Raw genomic sequence first — 3,499 nt, 5'->3', positions numbered from 1 at the left:
GAGGAATAGATTTGTATGGGATTTCGTTAGCGTATTAATATATAGATTCCTTTCGAATTCTTTAATAAAAAAATGGTTATCGAAATTTTTCACAAGTACACATTTTTATCGTAATCGATATCCATATTGTTATCAGTATATCTATCTGCGTTATTACTTTCGGCATTTTTATCGTTATCGAAATGTTATCGTTATCGAAGTGTTATATATCGAAATGTTATAGAATTTTGTAATACAAAAAAGGTTATATTTTTTTTTTTATAAATAGACATTGCCATCGTGATGTCTATCTGCGTTATTATTATTTTCCGTCACCATTTTCGGCAAACTTGTGTAGGTAAACCAGATAGTTTTTATCCCATAAAAAAATTCCAAATACTAAAAAAAAAAAATCTAAAACAACTAAAAAAAATCCAAAAAACTAACAAAGAAAGCTAAAACTTCAAAAAAAAAAAACCAGTTAATTTAAGAATCATTTCATTTTTTGGTCAATGTCCGAATAAGCGGCGTAAAATAAGCCTTTGAATATATTTTGCCAAATTAAAATTTGTGAAAGTTTTGAGAGTATTTTCTACAATGAGGGAGGATTCTGTGGATATATCCTTTGAATTATAATCTAAATTCTATTTTTGTTAATAGTGTATGATTTTTAAATTGATGCTAGCCCACTTGAGATCTTACTGCTACCGCACTGCACCAAACACTTGACCCAGCCAAGCAACAGCAAGGTGTTCGCAAACTGACCAGCAGCATTTAACGCCATAAACAGCAAGATAACTCGCGGCTTTAACCGTAATCGCCCCGTGAAAGAAACGTCCCAGTTGGGTTGTATTTAACTTTCCACATCATCTATCATTACATGCATATAAAAGACGTTGAGGCCTCCAATCTTCCACATATGTTGATGATTGTACCATATTTACGCACGCAATTACACTGACGACCTTTGCTTGAAAGTAAACGAGCTATTTATTAAAAGCTCCAAAATCATAACCCAAAAACTCTTTGGGAAATTTGTATGTTTCATCTAAGAAAGATTTCAATTTGCGTCAGCCGTATACAATACAAGCTTTTAAAAGCTTGGCTCGAGGGTGTATGACAATGTTGGCCACTTCATAGGCACGCGTGCCACAGTTTTTCAAAAGCTTTATCAACAATTGGCATACGGCTGGCACAAAATTAAAGCGTGCGCTGGCCAACACTGGTCTAGATCAGAGAACACCGGAGTGAAGCTTGTTATCCTGTGCGCTCTTTAAAAGGCTTCTCTCGCGGGCGTGTTGTAGTCATGACTGGTCCCAGATCAGTTTTAAAGAAAACTTATCCTCGAGAGCATTTTTTTAAAGCTTTCTATTACATTTCATACGGATTCGCACAGTGCGTAAACTATCTCTGGTCGTCGCTGGTATAGATACATAAATACATATACATATTTCGTGTTCTCTAATTAAATCACTGAAATAAAAATTCTTCTCAGTTTTTCTACTTTAAATTACTCTGGTGCTTAGCTTTAAAGAAACCGCCATTTTTTAAGCTCCTGGATATGCACACATTTGTTCCTGACTGTGTCTGGCACACCATGAATGCTTACGGCAACACATTTACATACAAATGAAATCTATAAAATATTTAAAGGGTAAACATGCTGCACAGTGGTTCGAATAGTAGATCAAGTTGTACGAAAGTCAAAATATTATTTATTTTTAAATTACTTTATGATACTTGGTATACATTCCCGACAATATATAGATTTTTTCGTGTGTTTTAAAAAATTTTGGTTTTTTGTCGCACGGTGTAATGTGCAAGTTTCAAGTGGCTAAAAGTTACCGTTGATTCTTTAGAATTTTTTTTCGCCAAAGGCGTTGCGGATTTCTTCTAAAGAACTAGTTTTCTAGAGAAATACTAACAAACTTTTGAAATAATTTTAATCCTCATAAGTATAATCTTTGAACCAAAAATTTTCATATTAAGGGTTAAGATTATTTAAGTCGTTCGTCTGCCACATTGGATCCGACATTTTTAGTTTTTGGTAAATGACTTTAGATTTGTATTCATTTGGCGACCCAGCAACCCCCGTATAGCCCTTTTCATAGAAATCTATAAATATTTTTAAATTTTCTGTCCGCCATATTGGAACTGCCTTTTTGAATTTTAGGTAAATGACTTTATATTCGTAATCAGCGACCCAAAATGCTTCTAGATAAGAAGTGGTGTGAAAATCCCCGAAAAGTATTTATTTGTTTAAATAGTTTCGTCCCGCTAGATTTGCTATCCGAAACCACTGTGCCGCTTCAGTGGCAACTCATAAAATTCAAATTTGCTTTAGCCACTCTACATGCATGTGTACATATTTACATGCTAACGCAAATAATCCACAACGCATGCGACGCACCGACATCAGCACCCTTGTAAATAACAGCAGCAATAATAAATCCGAGAACATTAGCAGCAACGAGTTAAGGCGCATAAAAAAAGATAAGGCCAGCTAGAAGGAAGGGCAGGATATGGGCAGGATATAATTTTATATATAGGAAAATAATGTACATATGTACATACATATATATGAGCACATAAAACTCTAGATACATACATATATTCTGCACGTGTACTTAGCTAATCGTATATGGAATGTAGATAAATTTAAATGTATGTATGTATGTATATGTATAGATAGATAAAGAAAGGTGAACACAATGGCTGATGCCATGAATTTATATGCCTGCAAAAAGGGGTGACATTAAGGTGCTTACACTGGCTCAATCACGTATGCAGATATATGTATGTACATATGTATGTATGTAGGTAAATGTTAGCAACAAATATTATGTTTACGGTCGTTCATTATGTCACACAGCGCTATACATACATATTTAAAGCTTTTATGCCAATAATTATGTGTGTACCTACTCTCGTTTACTAAGCATAGGTACTTTAGTATGCAAGTGTGCCTACACTAATGACCTTTATTGCCATTTTCCAACAGCCTCTTGCCTCTTAAAATATTCATGTACATACATATTTCTATACAAATACAAATTAGAAATTGCGTAGCAAGCAGCACTTTTAGTAGGCTTCATCCTGTATACGCAATGTGCTATCACATGAAAAAGTTATGTGCGAGTGGCTCATGGTAACGATTTTTCTTTAATGCGAACCATGAGAGCACCTACTTATCGGAACTGGGTTGAAAAAATTATGTAACAGTATTGCCCATTGCGGATAAAAAAAAATAATATTTTCTCTTGAGCATTATTGATTAATAGTTGTAAATATAGATGCTTGCATATGTTTGCGTGTACATTAGAGTGCATCACTCTCTATAAAAAAATGGTACTTTAAATAAATATTTGTAAACATTGCTGCATACATATGCATGTATATTAGGCTGCATCACTCGACATACGAAAAAAGTCTTTACTGTTTTATTATATTTTAAAACTTCCGCCCAAATATATTTTTTTTTTTAATATTAAAATTTACGTGGGCTGGATCGATTTGAAGT

General features: G+C 33.7%; 2 protein-coding genes across 7 annotated transcripts in view; both read right to left on the bottom strand.

The window, feature by feature from the left end:
* Positions 1–3,499, bottom strand: part of LOC118743617 (maternal protein pumilio-like) — a 678,449-nt gene that overhangs the window by 127,710 nt on the left and 547,240 nt on the right. The gene's annotated exons all lie outside the window — the stretch shown is intronic.
* The window catches only part of LOC118743586 (maternal protein pumilio-like), a 549,911-nt gene that overhangs the window by 421,047 nt on the left and 125,365 nt on the right, over positions 1–3,499 (bottom strand). The gene's annotated exons all lie outside the window — the stretch shown is intronic.

The sequence above is a fragment of the Rhagoletis pomonella genome, unplaced genomic scaffold (assembly GCF_013731165.1).
Source record: "Rhagoletis pomonella isolate Grant_MI unplaced genomic scaffold, Rhpom_1.0 Rhpom_scaffold_00001, whole genome shotgun sequence".
Lineage (NCBI taxonomy): Eukaryota > Metazoa > Arthropoda > Insecta > Diptera > Tephritidae > Rhagoletis > Rhagoletis pomonella.
The sequence above is the reverse complement of the archived record's forward strand: the minus strand, read 5'-3'. Positions and strand labels throughout refer to the sequence as shown.